The 26,609-nt window shown below is 36.2% G+C and overlaps 1 long non-coding RNA gene across 1 annotated transcript in view; it reads right to left on the bottom strand.

Moving 5' to 3' along the window:
• The window catches only part of LOC123286075 (uncharacterized), a 143,355-nt gene that overhangs the window by 94,959 nt on the left and 21,787 nt on the right, over positions 1-26,609 (bottom strand). The window contains exon 4 of the long non-coding RNA XR_011503166.1: positions 23,078-23,171. This is a non-coding gene — a long non-coding RNA (uncharacterized lncRNA). The remainder of the gene's footprint in view (positions 1-23,077; positions 23,172-26,609) is intronic.

Below are 26,609 nucleotides of genomic sequence, written 5' to 3'. Positions count from 1 at the left end.
TGAGGTTCAGTAAATAATATAGAGGGTATTTTGATCAGGACTCTCTTGAATGGTTGCAAGTCACAAAAGGCCAAATTAAGTCAGCAGAAACAAAAGAGGGGATGTGTTACAGGCTAAGATAAGAGGACCAGTGGTAGAGCTGACGTTAGAGATGGTTCAAGTGGGACTGGAAGCACTGTTAGGATTTTCTATTTCTGTCTTCTTTCCACTTTTCTCTCAGTGCAGATTTCATTCTTGGCTACTGCAGAAGAGCCTTCTCCACAAGGTAAGGACTATAGCTACAGGCAGCTCTAGGCTCACATGCCAGCTTGCCTATCTCAAGAGGAGGTTTCTCTGTCTCTGGTTCAGTATATAAAATCCAAGGAAAGATCACTGTAGCAGACGCTGTCAGAGCTTCACCCTTTTCCCCTCAGGGTCAGGTCCATTTTTCATGCACATGTCTCCCAGTGTGCTGTCACTCCCAACAGCCAACACTTGCATCTCTTTATTGGAGAACTTGCCTTCAGGCAGCTGGAACCAGCTTGGCTCATCTACACAGATTGCTAGAAGGGTCTGGAAATCTATGTCCCTGGCAGACAGCCTTTAAACAATGACTGACAATTGTGGAAAAATACTCTAGCTCCCTTGCGCAAAAGTGAAGTGCAGCCTACATAGTTCTCAGAGCTTTCCTATGGGATTGAGCCAATGGCACCCATGTAGAAAAGAATGAAATAGCAGGATTAAAACGGTTAGCCTTAAAAAGGTTCACTTGCAGGATGGGCCTTTGCCTGGCATTTGGGAACTTGGATTTCAGGAGGATTTTCGCCATTCCCTGACAAGAGTCACTGTATCTAAATTGTTTGTACAATGTGGTTCATGCTGAACACCTGCTTTCCTTCTGGGAGCTGGGAACTTTGGTTAAGTGCTAGGCAGAGGGTGCCTACAAGATCAGCCTCAGTAAAAGCCTTGGGCACTGAGCCTCTAATGAACTTTCCTGGTTGGCAACATTTCATATGTGTTGTCACAATTCATTTACTGGAGGAATCAAGAGTATCTTACGTGACTCCACTGGAAGAGGACTCTGGAAATCTTATGCCTGGTTTCCTCTGAACCTCACCCTATACACCCCTTTTCTCTTTGCTCATTTTGCCTTGTATCCTTTCACTGTAATAAATTGTAGCTGTGAGCTCGATTATATCCTGAGTCCTGTGAGTCTTCCCAGTGATCATAAAACCTGGGAGTGGTCTTGGGGACCCCTGACACAGTAACTTCCTAGGACCCAGCTTGACACAACAGCCTAGCTTGGCTTTCTCTCCTTCCCAGTACCACTTCCCTCCTCCCCAACTTTCCTCTGGATTTCTCTTGGACTATTTCCTAATAAATCACTTTCACAGCACTCCCCATCTCAGGGTCTACTTCTGGGGAACCCAAGCTAAGACATATTTCAATTATTTCAAGGCTTAAGTAACGACTGTAATCAATAAAATAAGATATTCTGAATGTCCAAATCTTGACGATGTGCTCACATCTGAGCCAGGGAGAAAAGGGCCTTTCACCAGAAGTAGGAGAAGGGAGGGCAGGTGCTGGACAAAACGAGTAATGGCTAAACCACATAACATGGCCTTTCCCTGGATCTACAGGCTTATATACTAATGTAATACGATATTCTTGAGGGAATATCCTCATCTGGAAACCCCTTTCTTCTCTTTTATTGGTCATTTCTTTTCACAAAGATGTTATTACCTCACAAGAGCTACAGTACATGCAATTAGAAAAAAATCAAAGCCTTGTTGAAACAAAGATGCTTGCCCTTTTGCAAACCTTGCTCATAGCTGAGTGACTTGATTCCCACAAACCAGCTTTTCAGCACCTAATTGAAGTTTGTGCCTTGGAGAAATGAAAAAAACAAATAAAATTAAAAATTTTATATCATAAAATTTCAATGGAAACTCTGAATATTAATTCCATAAAATCCAAAGATATATTTTACCTAATTTATCAAGCTTAAATTCCATCATGAATTTACTGGTCTCTAAAAAAGAACACTAAGTAGATGGAGGGTCGCACTAGCCATGCATTCCAAATCCATACGCATTTTCTTCACAGTGTTTCCTTCCTACTCTTCAACAATCTGCTCGTAGAATACTTGTCCTTTTTTGTTTTTTCTTAGGTAGGATTTCTTTTACCCATTTATTAAAAAGACTAATTATAAAAGATATACTCACATTGAAAACATTTTAAAAGATACAGATACGTACAAAGTAAAAGTAAAGGCCAGTTACAAGCTCACCTACCAAAGGTAAACATCGTTAAGGCTTTTTAATGAATATATATGTATTCACTTACAAGGAACAGGTTCATATGACTAATACCACCTTATCATTCACTTTTTTACACTTAAAAAAGTATGTCACAAGCATCTCCCTAGGTCTTAATAATTGCACAGAAATCTACCTCATTTTTTACAATGGCCACACAGTATTCCACGTTATGACCATCACAATTTATTTAACTACTTCCATATTAATAGTGGCATTGAGATTGCTTCTAATTTTTCATTATCCAAATTATTGTGCAGTAAAATATCACGGTACATGTTTCTTTAAGAATTTGTGTTAGTATTACTGTGAGATAAATTCTTACAAGTTCATTGGCTGAATCAAAATATCTGCGCATCTAACTTTTTGAAAATAATTTTGAAATTGGTTCAAAAGAGGCTCGACCCATTTTAATCCCCTCACTAGTATACAAAAGCACCAATTTTCCTCTACCTTCACCAACAGTAAGCATCCAAAAACTTTTTCAATGTGATAAGAAAAATATCTTACACTTTTAGTTTGCATGTTTTGATAATTAGTTACTTTGAGTGTCTTTTTGACTGTCTCTTGGTCATTTATTTATCTATCTCAATACATTATCTATTCACATAATTTTTTAAAATTAGACATCACTTTCTTTCCAATAAAAGCACTTTATAAACTTTGAATATTAACCCTTTATCAGTCATATATAATACAATATTTTTCCTATTTTCATTTGTCCTTTAGTGTTTCTAATGCAAATGTTTTTTATTCTAGAATCTCAAATTTTTCTGTTATCCAATTTGCTCACTTTACTCTTATGATGTCTCACTTTGTTGTCATGTTAATAAAGGTCTCTCCTACCTCCATACTACAAAAATATTTTCCTATATTTATAAAACTGGTAGAATGCATGCATCTTTCTCTTTGCACCACTTTATTTCTACTTAGAGGCTTCATCTTTAAAATATGTGTTCCTTGTCATCAAATCCTACTTAATCATCACTTAGTCTAGCTAAGTATATTTCTTTCCTTTCATCTTTGCTCAAAGCAAATCCTCCATTCTCATAAATTCCTTATCTGAATTTCACCCAATTTACCTAATTGGTTCCTCTCTATCTATCTAAGGCTTAAGGGAGTGAGCATGCTTTTTCAAGTGCAGATTCATTAGTTACATGCAGAGGATGAGTTCTGCCCTTTTCACATAATGCTTTCCTTTCCAACTAAATTAATGGGGACCATGTTTCTTGCTCTATCACACAAAAATTCCAATTTGCACTCATGTCTCTATGTTTCCCTTTTAATGAATCACGTATGTCCCAAACTGAAGCACTGTCCCCTGTCTCTACTTTTCTCTTCACCTCATTTGTGTTTCTCCTCCTGGCTTCCTTATTTGTATTGATGGCATCTAGTTACCTAGTGTATTGGTGTCCTAGGGCTGCCATAACAAAGTACCACAAACTGGGGGGCTTAAACAACAGAAATTTATTCTCTCACTGTTCCAGAGCCTAGGAGTCTAAAATCAAAGTGCCAGCAGGTTAGTTCCTCCTGAGGGCTATGAGGGAGAATCTATTCCACGTCTCTTTCCTAGTTTCTGGTGTATTTCTAATGATCTTTGGCCTCCCTTGGCTTGTAGAAAGATGACCTCTATCTCTGCCTTCATGTTCATGTAGTGTTCTCCCTGTGTGCCATCTGTGTCCAAATTTCCCCTTTTTATAAAGACACTGATCACACTGCTTTAGGGGCCCACTCTAATCCAGTATGACCTCATCTTAACTAATTACATCTGCAACAAACTTATTTCCAAATAAAGTCACATTCTGAGGTATTGGAAGCTTGGACTTCAATATGTGAATCTTGGGAAGAACACAATTCAACTTATAACATACAGGCTCAAAGCTATGAAAGTATCTTTGTCACCTGCCTTTCCAACCTTCCACCCCTCAGCAATATCATATCATCCCCCAAGTCCTGCACAATGTCCTATTATCAGCCCTACCATTTAATCCAATGGTTCATGTTCTCATTACCCATCCCTGAACTAGTACAAAAGTTTCCTAATTTCCATTACTCAGTTTAGCCTACACCCTGGAAATATATTGATCCTTTTAAATTACAGCTGGTAAATTTTCAATGACTTTTCATTACCCATAAAATAAAATGCAAGTAGCTTACCTTGGCATTTCAGACAGTGATTCTTAGGCTTGGCTTTCTTAAAAAAGCAAAGCCTGAGACAAGAACTAGAATTCATGTAGTTTAATTTTGGAAGAGATCTTAAAGAATATAACTGTGATCTGAGAAAAGTGAAGCCAGAAAGGAGGAAATGCCAATTCAAGGATGTGTTATGGAGAAGGTTAATGCTACAGGCAACTGGGTCTTGATCCAATTCTCTTGGACACTCTCTGAGGATCCATGGAGAATAAGTCTCAGAAATGCCTACCATTATGGTATTTATCCATACACTATCAATCTTCAATCCCCTATTGGTCAAATGTTGCACTATATACTGGAGTCAGAATGGCTGAGCAGGTTTTGTAGGCAGCCCCATGAGGCACAGGAGCCCCAGTTCAGGAAGTAATAAATATATGGTGGAGTTGACTTGAGGTGCTGTCAGGCTATACCATTGTCTAGCTGGTTGCTTGAGCAATGGCTGGAGTAAATAGGTGGGCCAACATGATGTGAGATGGGGCATCAGAGGTATCCAATACAAGTGGGAATACAGTCTTTGTCTTGAAATCAGAGTTGTGTGTCTCTAGATTCCATGTTCATGATCTCAGCAGAGAGACCACAGATGAAGTAGCCCTAGGGGAGGTCCTCTCTAGCACAGAAAAGAGACGGCCAGTTCCTGGGGGCAAAATTTGAAAGTTTTCTTGGCCACTGTCAACAATAAACATACAGAGTTTATGTCATTGATGATGGTGGGGTCTTCATAAGAAATAGGGAGCACAAGACAGGGAAGAGATGTGGGTAATGTGATAAGAAGATGATATGTTCTGCTTGGGGAATTCTGAGTTAGAAGTGTCACAGAGCAGTTCAAATGACAATGTTCATCAGACGGTGAGAAATTAGAGTTTAGGAGCTTAGGTATAACCTGGAACTGAAAATTAGGAAGCCATCTGTAAAGATATCTTAACACAAAAAAGTCAGAGAAATAAAGTTTAGATTATGAATGTGATTAGAGAGAGAGAAAAAGAAAGAAGCCAAATTAAATAATTTAAGTAGCATTTATATTTAGAGTTAGGAAAGATGAAATATCAGAGACTGAGTCATAAGATAGATGAAATAACTAGGGAAATCAAAAGAAGATTGGTCACAGAACTACAGAAAAAGAATTTTGAGGAGGAAGAGGCTAATAATGTCAAATGCTGCAGAGCTGCAAAGAGGCTAAAGGAACAGAGTGTAAATAAATCTGCAGTTGTGGGTAGTCTATGCTGGTAAACGAAGGGGGATTGTTGGAGCAAATATCTAGATGATTTCATAAAACATGTATTGAATGCCTGCCAATTACTCACTACTGTGCTACCTGACATTTCATGTGTCCCTTCAAGAAGCCTATATTACAGATGAGAATGTAAGATTAGAACATATAACTTCAGATAACAGCATAATAAAAGTATGTCTACTTAACATTTTAGGGGTTTAGAGAGAGAGAGAGAATTGGCTATATTAAGTTTCATAATATTTTTAAAGAAACATTTTATTTTGAGATATTTGAAGAGTCAAATGCAGTTGTAAAAAATAATACAGAGAGATCCTGTGTACCCTTTACCCAGTTTCCCCCAACGTTAACATCTTGCAAAACTATAATACAATATCACAACCAGGATATTGACATTGATGTACTCAAGATACAGAAGATTTCCATTCCTTTTTATTGCTGAGTAATATTCCATGGTATGAATTTACCATAGTTTGTTTAGCGATTCACCATCTGGGTTGTCTCCAGTTTTGGCTATTATAAATAAGCTACATTAAATATTAGCATACAGGTTTTTAAATGAACATGTCTTCACTTCTTTGGGATAGACGCCCAGGTGCATGATTGCTGGGTCACATGGTAGTTGAATGTTTAGTTTTTAAAGAAACTGCCAAACTGAGTGGCTGTACCATTTTATATTCCCACTAGAAATGTATGAGTGATCCAGCTTTTCCATATCCTTGCTAGCATTTGGTCTTGCCACCATGTTTCACTTTAGTCATTCTGATAGTTGGGTAGTGATACCTTATTGTGGTTTTAGTTTGCATTTCCATATGGCTAATGATATTGAACAACTTTTCATGTGCTTATTTGCCATCTGAAAATCTTTGGTGAAATGTCTTTTCATGTCTCTCTCCTTTGTTCTAATTGAACTGTTTACTTTTAGACTGCTGGATTTTGAGTTCCTTATATATCCTAGATACCACATTCCAAACATGTGATTAGCCACTATTTTCTTTCACTCTGTGGTAAGTCTTCTCACCCACTTAACAGAGTATTTTGTAGAGCAAAAGATTTCAATTTTAATGAATTACAATTTATTGGTTTTTTTTCTTTTATGGTTCATCCTTTGGTGTCAAGTCTAAGAACTCTGCCCAGCCCTAGAGTCTGAAGATTTCCTTGTACATTTATTTCTTAAAGTTTTATAGTTTTGCATTTAATATTTAAGCCTGCGATGCATTTTGAGTTAAATTTTTCATAAGGATAAGACTTACATTAAAGTTATTATTATTATTATTATTTGCCTATAGATGCCCAGTTGCTCCAGCACATTTGTTGAAAAGGCCATCTTTCCTACTTTGAATTGTTTTCACACTTTTGTCAAAAATTAGGTGCGTTTATTTTTGTAGGTATATTTCTGGGTTTCTATTCTGTCCACTAGTCCATTTATCTATCCCTCCACCAATATCACCCTGTCTTGATTACAGTAGCCATATAATAAGTCTTGAAATTGGGTAGACTGATTCCTCTAACTTTCTTCTTCTTTTACCTATTCTACTTATTTTGTTTTTACATGTAAATTTTTGAATAATTTTGTCTATATCTACAAAAATTGTAACTGAGATTTTGATAAAAATTACATTAAACCTGTATATCAGTTTGGGAAGAACTGACTTTTTTTTCTATTGAGTCTTCCAATTTATAAACATGATATGTCTCCATTTATTTAATATTCTTTAATTTCTTTCATCCATGTTATGAAGTTTTCATCAAATAAGTCCTATTCATGTTTTCAGAGATATGCAACTAAGTATATTAGTTTTTGAGCAATTATAAATGGTATTGTATTTTTAATTTCAATGTCCATGTGTTCATTGCTAATATACAGAAATTCAATTGATTTAGCATACTTTTCTCATATTCTGTGACCATGCTGAACTTACTTACTAGATCTAGAATTTTGTCTTGTTTTGCTTTTTTGTAGATTCCTTGGGATTTCCCACATTATGTAATTCTACATACATGCAATTATGCTATCTGCAAATAAAGAAAGTTTTATCTCTTCCTTTATGATCTGCATTCTCTTTATTTCCTTTTCTTGTCATATTGCAATGGATAGAACTTCCAGCACTATGTTGAATTAGGAGTGGTTACAGTGGATATCCTTACTTTGTTTCTGATCCTAGGGGAAAGGTATTCAGTCTTTTACCATTAGGTATAATGGTGGCTGTGGGCTTTTTTGTAAGTGCTCTTTGTCAAGTAGAGAAAGTTCCTTTCTATTCCCATTTTTCTGAGAAGTTTTATCACAAATGGGTGCCTTATAAGTTCCTTAATTTAAAATATCATTCATTTTTACACATTTGTGCCCTTTTCAATTTTACACTATTACAAAAATGCTTGGGAAAAGCTTCAAGGCATAGGAGAGTCTTGAGGACGATAGATGGCAGGGAGAGAGGAACAAATGCAAGTGAGAGGAATATTATGAGCAATGACTCAGGAAAAACAAACCATTGAGGGGGAAAAAAGAGAGAATTTTATTTCTAAACTGTTCAGGTTGACTGTGTATACATCCAATTGACTATTTATTTGTCATATGCTACTGTATTTAGCCTGTTTTGTCTTCAAACCACCCTCAAATCATATGACTTCAGGAGAGTTGTTGAAACAGAATAATCTAATAGAGAGACAATGAAATAGAGACCCAGAGACAAGGGATGGGCATCATTACTGTCATTTATTGCATAGTATCTTGGTTAAGACCCCTGCCCTCTCTGATTCACTGCTTTAATATCTGTGAGATGGTACAGTGATAACACCCATCCTGTTGGATCTTTGACAACATCAATTGAAGCACTTTAACTAAATATAAGTCATGTCTCCAAAATTTTGTATCAATTATTTGGCCATTTTCAAAAATATTTCATACTACTGAATCTTTTATATTTTTAAAAATTGTTCAGTTTTTAATATGTGTATTTCTTCCAATCTAAAATATACAAAATTGAGTTTTTAAGCAATTTTGAAATATAATGAATATACAAATAAAATTGCACATATTTAATATATACATCTTGATGAGTTTGGATGTATGCATATGTCCGTGAGACCATCACCACAATCAAGATACTAAACACATCCATTACCTCAAAACATTTCCTGTGTTCTTTTTGTGTGTGTGTGGAAAGAACACTTAACATGAGATCTATCATCTTAACACATGGTCTCACATCACATAATGTTTTGGTCAACAATGGACTGCATATACGATGGTGGTCCTGTAAGATTAGTACCATGTAGTCTGTGTGTGTAGTAGGCTATACCAATTAGTTTGAGTAAGTACTGTAGAGGAGGAAGAAATTTTCCTCCACCCTTCTAGGTTCTTCTGGTCTAAGAATTAAATTTCCATAAGACAAATTAACAGGAGAAAAACAAAGTTTAATAACACGTATACAAGGGATAAACCCAGGAAAACCAAGTAACTTGCCAAAATGGTCAAAGCCCTGGCTTTAAATACCAGGCTTTTCTAGGTTTCTTCCTGTCTGCTACCTAGTTCATGTAATGCTACAGTGATAGCTTGCTTCCTGAGACAGGGTTGTTTTTTTTTTTTTTATCTGAATTCTTTTGGGCAATGAAGGGGGAGGTAACAAGAAAAATTTCCCGAGTCTTTTGTTTCTTAAAAATAATCAGCCTAGAATAATCCTCATGTTAAAGAGACACATTATGGAGTGACACATTTTGTTACCCTTCAATACATCCTATTATGTTTGCAGAAGGACAAAATTGCCTAACAATGCGTTTCTCAGAACATAACCCTGTCGTTAAGTGACACATGACTGTACCTTAAAGTACACAATAATGAATTGTTAACCATAGGTACTGTGTTGTACAACAGATCTCTAAAACTTATTCATCTTGCATAACTGAAACTCTATACCCATTGAGCAACAATTCTTCATTTCCCTCTCCCTATAGCACCCTGGCATAAAATAGAGTGCTGAAAATAATAGAAAAGGCATATTTCTTATTCTATATTCTTTTTGCAGTATTTTATTATTTTATTTTGAGTTGTTTAACATTTTCAGTATTTTATTGATTGGGAGTTTGGACTTGTTCCCCCCTCCTCCCCTTTTAAGCTACATGCTACTATCATGAAACTAATCTAAGTCTCTTTTCAGAAAACTTGGTTTAAATTGATCTGTGTGTGAGATATAGAGTCTTTCAAAAGCCACTTCATCAAGAACACTCTTAACGAAGCAATTTGTAAAAGAGACAAGAGACAAAGGAAGTACTCTTCATATAAAATAAAATTATATGAGCTTCCAACTCTAAAGGGGTATCGTTGGGGCAGAGTGGTTTTTTTCTTTGGTAGAATAAATATTTACCATCTGGTGACAATCTGGGTCCTGGGACAACTCTTATACTCTCTGTATAGACACTGTAACTTCTCTTTCTTTCGGCTTCTGCTTTGTGAGGGAAAGAACAGACAATCTGAGAGAGGAAGTTGAAAGCCATGTAGAATTACAATAGCAGTAGGCTATAATAAAAGAATAACTTAAGTTAATATATGAATATCTTGAAACAGAGGAGAGTCAAGTGCTTTAAAAACCAAGACAATCTGAATTTTCACATCTACCTACCATCCCATCTCCACCTCAATATTTAGTTCCTCAACATATAGAATATATAGATCAGAGCCTGGCAAATGGTGGGCTTTTGATGAATAGTTATGAAATGAACTAAACAATCAATGAATAAAAAAGAAAAAATGAATTTAAGACTAGCTAGATATAGGTATTTTAATAAAAATCTAGGAATAGTGTTTCAGTTCTATTAAGCTAGGGTCGATATTAATTAAATCATAAGGGTATACTGATGTATCTTATCTGAGTAATTAAAAGGGCTTAAAAAAAAAAGAAAGAAAATGTAAAGAAAAATAAAGCCTTTCCTGACCACTCTTGCTTTAATTTCTACATTAAATGTATTACTTTCTGACATTACATATTCATTTATCTAAGTTTATTACCTGTCTCTCAGTACTCTGTAAGACCTATAAGGGTAGAAACTTGTCTTGCTCACTGCTACACTCCTAGCACCTAGAACAGTACCGGCATATGGTAGGTTCGCAATAAATATTTGTCACATGAAAGAGTGCTTGAGGGAGACTTACGTGTAAAGATATGGAAAGATCTTGAAAATATATTTTAAAAAAATAAGACAGCATTCTTAATAAGTGAGTGGGAGGGCAAGCTGTGGTTGAGGGAATATTTTCACATTTTAATCTATATCCTTAGGCATTGCTTGAAATTTTGGAAATGAACATAATTGAATATATTTTAGCAATTAAAAAATTGTACTTCTAAAAAATTATACAGTTTTTACCTGATGTAATTATTTTCTAATCCAAATCACAAAAAAGAAGTTTTGAAAATAATAGAAAATCATAGTTATTCTACATTCTTTTTTCACTGTTTTCTAACTTTATTTATCTATTTGGAGGAAGATTAGCCCTGAGCTAACATTTGCCGCCAATCCTCCTCTTTTTGCTGAGGAAGATTGGCCCTGAGCTAACATCTGTGCCTATGTTCCTCTACTTTATATGTGGTACGCCTGCCACAGCATGGCTTGATGAGCCGTGCATAGGTCTGCACCCAGGATCGGAACTGGTGAACCCCAGGCCACCAAATTGGAGCCTACGAACTTAACCACTATGCCACCAGGTTGGCCCCTTTAACTTTATTTTTAATAAGCAATGCTTGAGAAATTGGGAGTATTTGTTTGGCTGTACCTAAACTTCATTTATTTTATCTGCTAATTCAATCATTCAACAAACAATTGCTCACAGTAGACACTGTGCTAGAGTCTTGGAGAGACACAAAATCCAGCAGAGCTCATACATGTAAAGAGCTTGAAAGTTGTCACTTGCATCCTTACAACATGAAAAAAACTAAAATTGATGACTTTTCTTGGGTAGGCTCATCAAAGACACAAGGCAAACTCTTACCCTGAAACCTGGAGAGAAAGGCAAATGTGGAGAATAACAGCCAAGATAACCTTACCAAGAGTAGGAGCTGCTGGAGAGAGTAACTTGTAGGAATCCTTAAATGGTAATTTTGATAAATTGCTGGAGGCTGAATGTGGACTATTATGAGTGAGAAACTCCTGGAAGCTACAGTCTTGGGGAGGGAGCATAGTTAATAGGCTTGCACCTGCAAGAATACCACCAGTTTTTCATGGTGAAGAGACAAGGGAAAAAAGCCACTTCAGTTCCCTGATAAGGGGAACGAAAAAGTGAACATTTGGATATATGCCTAGAGCATTCTCCATAACAAAGATCTGCTCTCTAGTAAAAAAAGATTCTATCAGAAGCCACATTTCAGCTGAGAGAGGGACATTTCCCCACGTCCAATTCTTTTTACCCTTCTTGTCTTATGTAAAGTTTGAGTGGAGGAGGTGAGGAGAGTTGGAGGGGTAAAGGCAAAGAAATATTTGTGAAGGTCACAGCCTGTTGACATAGGCCCACTAAAAGACTGAAATGAAATCATAGGACTATAGAATAATGCCCCTCCCTTACTCCATATCACTAAATACAGAGGGCTTCAGTGTAATAACAGTGGATTATAGCTGAAAGAGGCTCAGACTTTATTTAAGAAGAAGTTGGTCTAAATATATCAAAGACAGAAATTGTCAAAGTGGATTAAAAACAAGCCCCAATTACATATGTTCTCTATAAGAAACCCACTTAAATATGAAGACATGAATAGGTTACAAGCAAAGGAATGGAGATAAATACAGCTTCAGAAAAAGGAAAATTATCAGAGATAAAGAGAGGCATTACATAATGATAAAAGAGTCAATTCTCTAAGAAGACATAAAAATTCTTAAGGTGTATGTTCCTAAGAGAATGTCAAAATATGTGAGAAAAAAATGATAGAACTGCAGAGAGAATAACAAATCCACTACTGTAGCTGGAGATTCAACATCCCTCTCTCAGTGACTGGTAGATCAAGAAGGCAGAAAATCAGTAAGGACAGAGTTGACTCAAACAGCACTATCAATCAACTTGATCTAATTGACACTTACAGAATTCTCAACCCAACATCAGAATACGCATTCTTCTCAAGAGCGTATGGAAAATTCACCAAGATAGACCACATTTTGGGCCATAAAACACATCTTAGCAATTTAAAAGAATAAAAATCACACAAAATATGTTCTCAGATCTCAGTTGAATTAACACAGAAACCAATAACAGAAAGATGTTTAGAAAAAACCCAAAATATTTGGAGATTAATCAACACACTCCTAAATAACATATAGGTCAAAGAAGAAATCTGAAGAGAAATTTCAGAAAAATATGTACTTTTTAAAGGCTTTTCTTTTCCTTTTTTTTTCCATTTGGTGAGGAAGATTGGCTCTGAGCTAACATCTGTTTCCAATCTTGCTCTCTTGTTTTTTCTCCCCAAAGCCCCAGTACATAGTTGTATATCTTAGTTGTAAGTCATTTTAATTCTTTTATGTGGGATGTTGTCACAGCATGGCTTAATGAGAAGTGCATAGGTCTGGGCCCAGGATCTGAACCAGTAAACTCCAGGCTGCTGAACTGGAGCTCATGAACTTAATCTCTCAGCCATGGAGCTGGCCCCTCAAAAATATTTTTAACTAAACAAAAATGAAAATACAACATATCAAAATGTGTGGTATACAGTGAAAGAAGTAAATAGAGGGAAATTTATAGCATTAAATCCTTATGTTTGAAAAGAAAAAGATCACAAATTAAGAGTCTAAGTTTCCATCTTTGGAAACTAAAGAAAGAAGAGAAATTTAAGCCAAAGACAAACAGAAGAATAGAAATAATAAAAATTACAAGAACAGCTCTATAACCACACATCTGATAATTTACATGACGTGGACCAATTCCTTGAAAGATACAAAGCATGACAACTCAAAAAAGGAGAAATAGATAATCTAAGTTGGCCTGTATCTATTAAGGATATTAAATCAATAATTAATAACCTTCCAAGACAGAAAGCCCCAGGCCCAGATAGCTTCATTCGTGAATTCTACCAAATGTTGAAGGAAGAAATAATTTCAATTCTCTACAATCACTTCTAGAAATTAGAAGCAGAGGGAGCACTTCATATTTCATTCTATGAGGCCAGTTTTTCCCTAATAGCCAAACCAGATATAGAAATAATAAGAATGGAAAAATATATACCAATATGGATGCAAAAATCCACAAAAAAATATTAGCAAATCAAATCCAACGAAGTATAAAATGAACTTAGGGGGCCAGCCCCATGGTTGAGTGGTTAAGTTCACACCCTCTGCTTTGGTGGCCCGGGGTTCAGTGGTTCAGATCCTGGGTGCGGACATGGCACCACTCATCAGGCCATGCTGTGGAGGCGTCCCACATAGAAGAACAAGAATGACTTACAACTAGGAGATACAACTATGTACTGGGGCTTTGGGGAGGAAAAAAGAGAAAGATTGACAACAGATGTTAGCCTAGAGCCAAACTTCCTCACCAAAAAAAAAAAAAAGCATATTTAAAAAAAAGTCCATTTAAAACCACAACCAAAAGGAATTTACTATAAGTATGCAACAGTGGTTTAGCATTTGAAAATCAGTTAATGTAATCCACCACATCAATATGCTAAAGAAGAAAAAGCATACGATCACGTCAACTGATAAAGAAAAATTATTTAGCAAAATTTAACACCTATTCAATATAAAAACTCTCAGTCAACTAGGAATAGAAAGAAACTTCCTCAACTTGATACAGAATATCTACCAAAACCCTACAAGTAACATCATACTTAATGGTGAGAAATTGGAGCCTTTCCCTCTGATTGGGAAAAGGCAAGGATGCCCCTCTCACCACTCCTATTCAACATCATGTTTGATTTCCTAGCCAGTCCAGTAAGACAATAAAAGGGGAAAAAAATATAAATATTGGAAAGAAAGAAAGAAAAACATCATTCTTCCCAGATGACACAATTGTCTACGTAGAAAATTTCAAAGAGCTAAAAGAAAAAAAACCCTGGAACTAATAAGTGATTATAACAAAGTCTCAGGATATAAGTCTAATATACAAAAGTTGATTGTTTTCCAAATACTAGCAATGAACAACTGTAATTTGAAATTAAGAACACAATACCATTTAAAATAGCAACAAAGATTGAAATTCTTAGGTATAAATGTAATGAAATGTGTACAGGATCTCTATACAGAAAACTACAGAATTCTGATGAAAGAAATCATAGATCTAAACAGAAGGATATTCCATGTTTATGAATTGAAAGAGTCAATATTGTTAAGATGTCAATTCTTTCCAACTCATCTATATATTCAATACAATCCTAATCAAAATCCCAACAGGCTATTTTGCAAAGATCTATAAAGTAATTCTAAAGTTTACATGGAAAGGCAAATGACTCAGAGCAGAGAATACAATCCTGAAGAAGAACAAAATTGAAAGACTGACATTATCTGACTTCAAGACTTATTATAAGCTGTAGTGATCAAGTCAGTGTGGTATTTTTGAAAGAATAGGCACATTGATAAATAGATCAAAATAGAGAGCACAGAAATATACCTCCACAAATACAGTCAACTGAGCCTTGACAAAGGCAGAAAAGCAGTTTAATGGAGACAAGACAGTCTATTCAGCAAATGGCGCTAAACAATTAGATGTTCATTTGCAAAAAAGTTAACCTAGACACAGACCTTACACTTTCATAAAAGTTAACTCAAAAGGGATCATACACTTAAATGTAAATTTCAGAACTATAAAACTTCTAGAAGAACATATAAAAGGAAATCTAGATGACCTTGGGTTTGTTGATGAATTTTTAGATACAACAAAAGCATGATCCTTTAAATAAAAAATTAATAAGTTGGACTTTATTGAAATTAAAAACTTCTGCTCTGTGAAAGACACTGCTAAGAAGATGAACCGATAAGCCACAAACTGGGAGAAAATGTTCATAGAACACATATCTAGTAAAGATCTTGTATCCAAAATATAAAAGAATTCTTAAAACTCAGTAATAAGAATACAAACTCAATATAAAAATGGGCAAAAGATCTGAATAGACACCTCACCAAAAAAGACATACAGATGGCAAATAGGCACATAAAAAGAAACTCAACATCATATGTTATCTGGGAATTGCAAATTAAAACAACAATGAGATATCTTTACACACCTGTTAGAATGGCTAAAATCCAAAACACTGACAACACCAAATGCTGGTGAAGATTTGGAGCAATAGAAACTCTCGTTCTTTGCTGGTGGGAATACAAAACAGTACAGCTACTTTGGAAGACCGTTTAGCAGTTTCTTACAAAGCTAAAAGCAGTCTTACAGGCTGATCCAGTATTTGCACTCCTAGGTATTTACCCTGGTCTGAAAACTTATGTTCACACAAAAACCTACACTCAAACGTTTAGAGCAGCTTTACTCATAATAGCCAAAACCCAGAAGTAACCAAGATGTCTTTCAAAAGGTGAATGGATAAACAAACAAATCGTGGTATATTCATAAAATGAAGTATTATTCATCAATAAAAAGAAATGCCATGAAAGAATCAAGCCATGAAGAGACACGGGGGAACCTTAAAAGTATATGGCTAAGTGGAGATAGCCAGACTGAAAAGGCTACATATGACTCCAATTATATGACATCCTGGAAAAGGCAAAACTATAGAGACAGTAAACACACCAGTGGTGGTCAAGAGTTTAGGGGAAGGGGAGAAGGGTTGAATAGGTGGAGCATAGGGGATTTTTTATGGCAGTAAAACTATTGTGTATAATACTACACATTGTGGGTTTTTTTCCAAAACCTATAGAACTTTATAGCACAAAGAGTGAACACTAATTTATGCAAGTTTAAAAAAACTATTTAGAAAGGCAGAAGATCTCATAAAGGAATGCAGGTAGTGACGAGTAGAACTAACTGTATTATAAGTGTATGAACGAAGCTTACTGAAACAGGTGGGGGAAAACGTGCTGACCTAAGCAACTTTGAACATGAGTAGTCTAAGACTAGACTAGGCAAAAGGAACTACATATAAGCACTATACTCTGATTGATAAAGTTGTGCCCCGTGGGAGTATGGGTTAACAATTCTGAAACCACTGTATATGTATATTGGAATTCAACAACTAAGTAAGTGAATAATGGCTGGTGGGAACAAGGTTTCTGACCGATGGAGTGGGAATTTACAGACAAACAATAGGACGAGGCTAGAATGATCCATGTGGCAATGGATTAGAGTTGGAAACATCAGTATGAACTCACATTTAGCTTAATATAGATACAAATGGTTACATATAGAAATATGTGTAGATATATGTACATACCTGGGTTAAGACACATACATGTGTTTCTTTGCTATGTCAACTGACAGGGTCTAGAAGCAATGATATATGAGTAACAATGAGCACATTTAGCACCCAGATCTTGAATTCTAATACCATTTTTCAACAAGAAGAACCAGAGCTCCTAGGAGAAATGGCTGATTCTGGTACTGAGGCAGAAAATATACAAGATACACCTGGAGCATTGTATAGTGCCAGGAAGTAAGGAAATACTCAAAAAAAGAACAAACAATAACAAACACAAAACTCCTACATTGGTGGGATATACTGAAGAGACACAGGAACCAAGTGAAAGAACTCCCAGTAGCCAAAGCTGGAATAATTCGAGGAGTAAAATAAAGTGCTATTGGACTAAAACCCAAAATATAAAATAGATATTTTTAAGTCCACACTGATATAAATAAATGATTGAGTAAATTAATAAGTGGGGAGATGAGACAAATCTCTCCAGCAGAAGAATTCCAAATGATTTATGTAGATACTCCGCTCTCAAGGAGGGGTCCATAAGCCCCCACTTCCTAAGTGTGTGCTGCCCACAGTGACTTCCTTCCAAATAGCACAAGTTGGGGAAAAGGGTTGCGGAAGTAACTTTACAGTGGAAAACCCTGAAAAACAATACCTCAGCTAAACGAACAAAGTCCTATCAACAGTGATAAATCACACTGATCCTATGTACCTTTGATATGATGTGATGAAAATCGTACTTTGAGGTTTTCCTCCCCCAAAAGGCATAACCCCAATCTAACATAACATTAGACAAATTCCAGTAGAGGGACATCCTATAAATCACTTCAAAACTGCCAAGGTCATCAAAAACAAGGAAAGTCTGAGAAATTGTCATAGCCAATAGTAGCCTAAGGGGACATGAAAACTGGGATATGGCATTGTTATGGGATCCTGGAACAGAAAAAGACATTTGGTAAAAATGAAGGAAATCTGGATAAACTGTGGACTTCAGTTAATACTAACGTATCAGTATCGATTCATTAACTGTGGGAAATGTACTACACTAATGTAAGATATTAATAGGGAAAATTGAGTGTGAGGTATCTGGGAACTCTGTACCATCCTCTCAACTTTTATCTAAATCTAAAACTGTTCTTAAAAATAAAGTCTAGTTCAAAAATCCACTTTGAGGACTGAGTTCCAACATGGATGACATAAAATGGAAGCATTTTTTTAAAAAATGATTAAAATATTTTTAGAGGAACGAAAGGAGCAAACCTAGTTTTGATCTAAAGATGCTTATAACCACTGGGAGAAAGTTATTAGGCAAATAACTATAGAATAAGATAGTTCTATGTATGAATCAAAAGCAGTACAAAAAAAGATGTGAAAAATGGAAGGGGATTAGCGGGAGAAAAGACATTCTAAATGGAAGAAAACACCGAAACCTGGCCTGGAGATCAGTTTGGCTGAAGAATAGTTCTGTATGGTAAAAGAAAGAAATGGATTTGTACCCAACTGCACAAATCTTTGAGTGCCTAATTTTAGAAGTTTGGCAATTTATCAAGAACTATAGTACTTATGCTGCTTATCAATGTTAAGACCAACAGTGCAAATAAAGAGTTGTGTTTTTACTCAAATTTGGGATATCTACAAGGACACTATTGAGCAGAGAATTACACCTTGGAATAGACAAGACAAATGAAGCATTTTGGAGTAGGTTACAGAGAATTCTTCCACCTCCAAAGTTATAGGGAAAAAAATTGCTTCTTATGTTTTAGAGATAAAAATTAAAATTCACAGGCTAATATAAAGCCAATATGTAATGTATTTGATTATTAATATTTCTCTTGTTTATGTCATCTCTACTCTGCTGCAAGGGTACAATATCTTTTTAATGAAAGATCAAGCATGGCAAGGTGTTTCCCAGATTTCTCTTATTGAAACAAAAACCAAAAATTAAAAAAAAACACAATTTCCATATGTTTACATACTAGCTTAAAAAACAGTTACCTCAGAGGTGACTACATAGTAACTGAAAATGGAACTGTTAAAATTACATTTGGTTAAAGCACAGACGTGGAGTCAAACAGAGCTGAGTTTTAAACCTGGCTCCCCCATCTACAACCTATGTGACCTTGAATGAGTTACTTCACCTCTTTGAACCCAGTTTTTCTCTTCTGTAAATTGGGGACAATAATTTTTCCCTCAGTTTTCTTACAAAATTTAAATGAGAAAATGTGTATATAACATATATCAAGTCCTGGCACATAATAAGCCCCAACAAATGTCAGGTATTATTATTTTAAAATAATAATTAACAAGGCAGTTCATTAATGCTCTAAAATACTATTCAATATTTTGCACCTTGCCTTTCCATATGTGAATATAAGTAAACTTCTTGTAAAAGGCATGGTTGAAGACACTTCTACATTTTATAAGCCTCAGTTGGCAAAGTTCAGAACTGCTAAAGTCTTTAGCCAACATTCTTGGATAGAGTCCTTTTCAGTTGGTCTTTATAATAAACAAAGGAACACAATACTATTCTCTCCCATCTCATCCTGAAACTAAGATGCTGCTGCTACCTCTGCCTTGCAGGATACTGTGTGGAGTGAAGTGCAATTAATGAAGGAAGGGTTAAGTGCACAATGATTCCAAAAATATAGGGTGATAATTCAAGTCCAAACTTGTTTTCAAAATGCAGTACCTCAGCAATAATGAAACCATGAGTGGTGTGAATGAAAGGAGATATCACACCAGATGATCCCCACAATCATGCCATTTTTATGTCCAGGAAAGGACCAGGTTTCCAGAACCTATGAACAATACTGGCTAATCAATAAATAGAGTATCTATGGGATCACAGGCTTATCCAAACACACTCCTCCCCCACCCCTTTATTTTGAGCATTTGAAATTGAGTCTCTTTACCAAATACTTCTCTTCCATATAAAGCAGTGACAAAGTCCGGGTAAGCATTACTGGAAATGAACATTTTATGTTTTTAGTTGCAGACTACCAGCCATTCATTAATCTCATAAATTTATGGTGGTTCCAGAATACAAACATGGAATAGGAGGAAGCTTAGATACAATGAAAGAACAGTCTATATGTTAACTAAAGAAGTAAGAGAATAGAAAACAAAATAGAGAAAAAATGGAAACTTATGAGAGAATTACCTTCAAAGAGGTAATTAAAGAGATGTAACAAAAATTAGAGTATGTAACAGAAGGCTTGACATTGTCTGAGTGCACGGTCACTTATGCGTTGTGCTTGAGACACAAAATATCAGATGGAAAAAAGAGAGAGCAAAAGAAAATAGCATGCGTGAAGGGACACTACAGTTTTTAAATTGAAGCAGTAAATTATACCTGGAATCTCCCCAGAGACCTGTAAATAGGAAACTGAAAGTATTTCCTTCTATTTATTTTATAAGTACAATAAACTTTATCAGCTTTTAGTATTGGAAACTTCTGTGATATTTATAGCCTGCTTACTTTTGACATTATTCGGGAGATAGTATCAGGAGACTAATGAAAAAGAAGATTGGGGTGGGGTTCGGGGTCTTTTTTCCTCCAGTGTAACAATCAAGATTTATTGTAAAGATTTATCATTTTGCTTCCTAGCCCATTCACCAGAGCCAACATAAGGTGCTCTGTCTAGCCTGTGATATAATTGGGTTGGCCACAGGCACACAGCTTCTGGCTCCACAGAAGGTCATTACAGATAGACTTCTTGCATCAACACAACAACAGCTGAGCTCTAGGTCTCCAATGAGGAGACATTAACAGAGGAAAGACTGAACAGAAAAGAGATGAGATGGCTCTGTGCCATGTGGCCAGATCAATAATAGTTACGAAGCCACTATCTAACAAAAGTCTTCAACTACATGTCAATGGCAACAGTTGATGTGGCACTCCGGACCTTAAGATCAGACAGGCTTAGACTTGGAAGTGGTAAAGGACAGTTCAGCCATGACTTAAATCTCTAGAGCATGCAAGTTTCAAGTTGTGGATGAAGGGCTCTAAATTTAAAACCTAGAGACTGTCAAATAACCTTTACAAAATTCTTCTCAGTGTTCTGACATTTCTGGTTTGTCAAAAATGTTCTTGCCAGGTTCTGTGTACTTATGTGGGCTTTTAGATTTCCCAAACGTTTCAGGGGCTACATGGGCACTGGCCACTTCCACCCCTGAATCTTTATAGACGTTTGCACAGATCAGTCAGCTGCTTTCACCTTTTCAGCCATTGGTACTGTCTTATTATTGTCATCCATATAGCAAAATGACTCACAATTTTGTCTCAAGCTGCTTCTAAATCTATCTTAATATACCTGTTGCTCATATTTTAATAAAGATCAGTGTTTTAATAAATTGAGGAAATTCAGAACAGAAAAAAAATTGCTTTAACATTTTATATACTTCCAGGAATCTATAAAAACAATTCAAAACAACACTTTAAAATCCCAAATCCTTTGATAGTCTGCTTTGCAGAGAATTAAAATTAAACCTAAAGAGAAGAAACTCTTTATGTCAGCATTAATTAATGAGTATGTTCTATGAATCCAATCTGGAGACCACTGTAGAGGGAAGTCTAGACAGAAGCACTACTTGATGTTATTATGGAAACATCTAGCAAGAGTACCATGTACCAGAAGCCTAAACCTAATGGTCAACTGCAGGTCAGTTATCTGTGCAGAGAAAAATATTGCACATGAGAACTGTGTAAGTCGCTGTATTTCATACCCAAATCTCTTTAGAGTTTTCCAAGTCTCACAACCTCCAGTAGACTTAGACTGCGCTATCAGTCAGACTAATAGTTCGTAAGATCCTGGAAGGCGAGGATAAAGTCTACACAGAAATCTCCCTACACTCTAAAACTGCAATGAGAAACATGACATTTAAGGAAGTTGGTTTTGATCTTGTTTTTGACTTTTTGTTTTATTTTATTCTGTATGCATCACTGAACATTTCCTCAGGGACCACTTCACTAAAACAACCTAAGTAAGAGTGGAAGAGACTATGTTATGTCTTCCACTCAGCTACTCCCGTCGTAAGATAAGATTCCAAATCGCTGGTCCATTCCTGAGTCCCCCAAACTCCGAGCAGTTAGGATCTGCACTGGAATTTGGATCAGCTGTTTTGTAGATTATTGAACTTGGTGGGGAATCCTATTCAGGCCTCTGCAGATACCAGTCGGTCCATCTGGTTTCATTCAAAGTCCCACTAGAATGAATGTTCCAGGAGACAGGGGATTTACGCTTTAGTATGCTGTATGCCCAGTGTCTTGTGCTCAATAAATACTTGTTGAATGAATGAATAAATCCTGTGAACTTTCTGGGAGTTTGTAAGAAGATTTAATTGTGTCTCAAGGTTCCTAGGAATCAGGAGCAGGCCTGCAGGCCAAGGGGATCGTTGGGTTGGGAACGGAGTGCTGGCAGGTACAGCACTATTTGATAGGGTCAGCTGAAGGCATTATTAGAATACTACAACAATGGTACAGCTCCTTGGAAGTGATAAACTGTATATATCTAATACATTATTAAATTTTGGTCCATATTACATTTTTGTTTTGTTTTGGCTTTGGCTAGGTCAGAGAACAGGAGGGTAAAATTTAGCAGGTAATAAGAAATCGCAAGGCAAATTAAAATCAGTTCCCTTTTTTTCTTAATTTGGCAAGCGTTACAAGATCTAAACAGTAGAGATGGTTTCAACAAAGCATCTTTTTGAGTGCTTGACCAAACTTACCTTATAAAGAATTTTTTGTAATCATTGTTAAAGACCACTTTTACTAAAATTACAATAGGCTGGGTCAAGTTCAAACAAAATAAATTCACCTAAATGTCACTAACACAGACTATACAGATATATAACTGAGAGAAAACTGTCTGTTGTTTGGGACTGATTTTCCAAATGTAGCCATTATCATAAAGCCCTTAGCCATTTCATCTACCTGATAGGCTGCTTCTATTGAAATGGCAGCCATTACCTGATTTCTTCTCAACATTACCTGTTGGCTGTTCTCATCTGAGAGGTTGTTGTGTTTTTCTGCTCACCTAGGAAGAGATGCTCGATTCCAAGGATAATCTTCAGTCGTCCATCAACTACACGTGGAGAACATTAAAGCATCTTCAGAACAACGTGTGTGACCTGAAATATACCAGACCATAGTAATCTAGCAAAGCAACACAAAAACACCATACTAAAGCGTCACTAATCACAGTCTTGGAGTGCACCTCACTTTAAGGAGAACTGCTCTTCCAGACATTTGCTCTTTCTAGCATAACCTGTGACTCATGAGGGCTCCATATGGCTGGTGCCATCACAGTGGAAAATGAACCCACAGGAATATGTAGGTCTGCAGTGTGCTCCCCTGTGTCAGTTTATGTCACTAATTTGGAATCAGCAGCACTCTAAATACCCTCTTGTCATGTCTACATGCACAACGTTCTGTGTCGTCATCACTGAAGGTCTGTACATCTAAAGTCTATTTATACAAATTACGTAAATTAGAAGTATGTATAATAGGGTTATGGCTTTGTAATCCTCATAATAAATATTGTATTACATTAAACCTGAACGTTATTTGATGATTTAATTTAGAAAACATAAGATTATTTTAAAAGTCTATCTATCCATCTATTTAGTCAAAGTATGAGAGTTAATGCCTGGATATAAGCCTGTTTAAGTCTATAAAGTCTAGATGATAAGGATAGTAAAATATCCAGCAATAGGAAAAAAAAGAAAAAAAGATGAAGGATGAGTCTCAATATGAACAGTGTTTAATTGGAATGAGATTTACTAAGTGAATAAAACTGATAAATTTAGTGAGAAAGTTACATGCTTGGTTTTTTGATGCCAAATGGCAATTCAGAAGCAACTAGGTGTTTGTCTAAGTATTTTCTAATAACTTAAAATTTTCATCTATTAATCTAAACATTTGGCTTTCTGACTACATATCAGCGTTTTAATAGCTATGGCTATTACGTGCACAAATGACTAGTCTTGTATGGAAGTAGTCCAAGCGAGAGTGAAGACTCCAAAACAATCATAACGTCGAGGCCAACATGAAGTCAGAGAAAATTATCAATAGGGTGGGTGTATGCTTAGGCTTGTCCTGCCTACCCCATGGGACTTTGATGCAGTTCTCTCCATCGGAGCTTCCAATCCACATGTGGCGCTTGTCATGAAACTTGTAGTGTGTTAAGCATTCTCATTTCAATCTCAGGAAATTAAATTAGATGAGATCCTATGGAGGACTCAGAAGTCTGAGGTCATTTTGGCTGAGAGAAATTGCAAATGTAGCTCCCAAGTCACATTCTGAAAGGGACATGCCCCAGAGCCAACTATGTGTGACTCAGTCCATTTTATTAAGCAAAAGTTCCCTTTCATCTGTAATTGATTAAACAAGAATCCAAACAGCTGTACCCTTCTTGGGTCCAGAGGAGGTGCCATATTTCTTTATACTCAACCTCTACAGTCCCAGGAAATCTCTTCATCTAGTCATTGATTCCATCCACTCTCATTCAGTCTTTCTAAAATGTTGGCTAGAACAGCCAAGCTAACTTTTTCAATTACTCTAAGAAGCATTTGCCATATTCCCTAGCAAATGAAATGAAAGCCAGAGAGTAGATCACGACGACTCAGGAAGTCATCACAATTTTTCATTTATTATTTGTGAAATAGCAGCTACTTAGTGCAGGAACAGACTTAGAAAAAGCCATAGATCTTAGTCAAGAAGCTAATGTCCTATGTCAGGCAGACAGAGCAATTTAGCCATAAAATACATCTGCAAAAAGGTGGATCTTAAAAGAGGTTGGAGTGGCGCCTTGGATTCCTTTTAATTTGGAACGGGTAGTGGAGGAAAAACTTGAATGATGGAGGATCAATGAGGCTATTCACCAAGGAAATGAGGAATTGAGTTATCCAGAAGGATCAGAAACTCTTTTATGATTTTATGCATTTATTTGATTCACAAAATTTATCACATCTTGCTCAATGATATGCTGATTATATCATATCTCCCTACTCTGTTCCAGAATACACACATTATATATTGATTTTCTTAAACTCAGAGGCAAGTTCCTATTCCTATCAGAATATCTAATACATAGTATATGCTCAGTAAATGCTTGTTGAATGGATACTTGAATGAAGGTATAGTTCTTTCAAGGATAATATGTACTCTGGGAGACATGATGAGTCCTGAACAATTTTTTTTTAGATGTAGGAAAGGGACAGCCTTGAGCAAGAAGAGCTAGGTAGCTGTGGATAGAAAGCTAGCAAACAGAGCCCCAGCAAGGCACAGGGCAAAGATTTGTTGCTCTATGCCTTAAATGCAACTTCTCTTCCTATATTTTAGAGAGATTTCAACAAAAATATAAACTGCTTTTCAGTGATTACATCGACACTGACTTTGAGTTCCTTGCAAAGCTTGTGTTGCACATGAAATAGTCATTTTATTTGGATCATACATATGCAAATTAATTTGCATTTTGCAATGTTCTTTATTTTAAAGATTATATGAACATATCTGTATAGCTATAGAAATGTTTCCACATTTTCATAATTCAAGAAAAAAAGGACAGTATATGGTTTACCCCTGGGCAGACTAGGAGCCATAGGAGCCAGATGGGAGGGAGGAAGAACAGCAGGATAGAGGAGGGGGCACCAAAAAGAAAAACAAAGCAAAGCTAAAAGTAAAATTTCTGTCTTCTCAGTGGTTCTCTATGCTAGCTACGCATATTGAAACTGAGCTGAAGGAGCTAAGGCATGTGTCCGAATTGTGGGGTTAGCTCCTCTGTGATGTTCTAACACAGCCGGATACCCACGGACTCATTGAATGTCAACAGTAGCCATACTTCATTTGTTTTCTGGGGTAAAGTCACAAATTAGGCTCTAGAGGTATACTCATCTGTACTTTGATTCCTATCCCCAGAATAGAACAGAAAGCGTAAGCAGCTGAAGGAATCTACAATTTGATTGGGTATCAAGATGAGGGCATAATGACAACTAGTAAGCCAGGGCCCCAGGGGTGGGAAACAAGGTAAAATTGGATTGATTTCACTCGGACGCTCACTGATGAGCAAATATGTTAGTGACTGATTTTGTTTATTTCCTACTATGCCATTTTTCAGAACTCTGGAGTTGAACCCTAAACATGTCTTCCACTTCACCTCTCCAACTAATTTGGTAAATGACACAATGACACAGGAAGCTGATGTGTAAAAATCCACCTGCATCTTAATAGTATGTCAAGGGAGTCTTGACTTATTGGGATACCAAATTCTGGTTTCTCCTCAGCAGGATCCTGACTAGAAATAACACTGTAACCATAGAAACACCTATTCAGTGAATGGTCATAGGAGAAACGACATCACAACACCATTCAAAAAAGAAAAAAGGCAGAGAGAATTCCCTGCCAAATTTGATAGAGAGGAGGATTTTTCTCAACACAAAAGCACTGTGAAGTGCTCAGAGAGGAGGATGCTGGTTTTTTTCTGACTCACAACAAGTAGACATCTTTCTACCTTTCATTCATTCAACAAATACTTTTTGAATGCCAACCACATGCCAGGCATTGTTGTA

The sequence above is a fragment of the Equus asinus genome, chromosome 5 (genome assembly GCF_041296235.1).
Source record: "Equus asinus isolate D_3611 breed Donkey chromosome 5, EquAss-T2T_v2, whole genome shotgun sequence".
Taxonomy (NCBI): domain Eukaryota; kingdom Metazoa; phylum Chordata; class Mammalia; order Perissodactyla; family Equidae; genus Equus; species Equus asinus.
The sequence above is the reverse complement of the archived record's forward strand: the minus strand, read 5'-3'. Positions and strand labels throughout refer to the sequence as shown.